Consider the following 318-nt stretch of genomic DNA (forward strand, 5'->3'; position numbering starts at 1 on the left):
CCCCCCCCCCCCGGCCCCGCCCCCCCGCCTCCGCCTTTACCTCCTGCCCCTCGGCCCGTAGGCGCAGCGGGCCCGGCGTCCGGTTGCTCCCGGAGTCCCGCGGCGGCGGGGGCTGGCCCGGCCCCTCGCCCCGCGGTGCCCGGTTACACAACGCCGGCCGGGGGAGGAGGGGCCGGGCCAGGCCGGGCCGCTGCAGTTACGCAAGGAGCCGCTCGGCGGCGGGGAGTGAGAGGGGGGGAGGATGGCCCCCATCGGGGCCCTGCCCGCTGCCCGCGGAGCTTTAACGCGCTTTAGGACCGGTGGGCTGGGGCCGGGGGC

At 80.5% G+C, this 318-nt stretch overlaps 1 protein-coding gene across 2 annotated transcripts in view; it reads right to left on the minus strand.

The window, feature by feature from the left end:
* The window catches only part of LOC104842313 (cryptochrome-1-like), a 13242-nt gene extending 13119 nt beyond the window's left edge, over nt 1–123 (minus strand). For both annotated transcript variants that reach the window (XM_010584569.1, XM_010584570.1), the window contains exon 1: nt 41–123. The gene's annotated coding sequence lies outside the window, so the exon portion shown is untranslated. The remainder of the gene's footprint in view (nt 1–40) is intronic.
* Between the last annotated feature and the right edge of the window lie 195 nt (nt 124–318).

The sequence above is a fragment of the Haliaeetus leucocephalus genome, unplaced genomic scaffold (assembly GCF_000737465.1).
Source record: "Haliaeetus leucocephalus isolate CR32 unplaced genomic scaffold, Haliaeetus_leucocephalus-4.0 Scaffold1000, whole genome shotgun sequence".
Classification (NCBI taxonomy): domain Eukaryota; kingdom Metazoa; phylum Chordata; class Aves; order Accipitriformes; family Accipitridae; genus Haliaeetus; species Haliaeetus leucocephalus.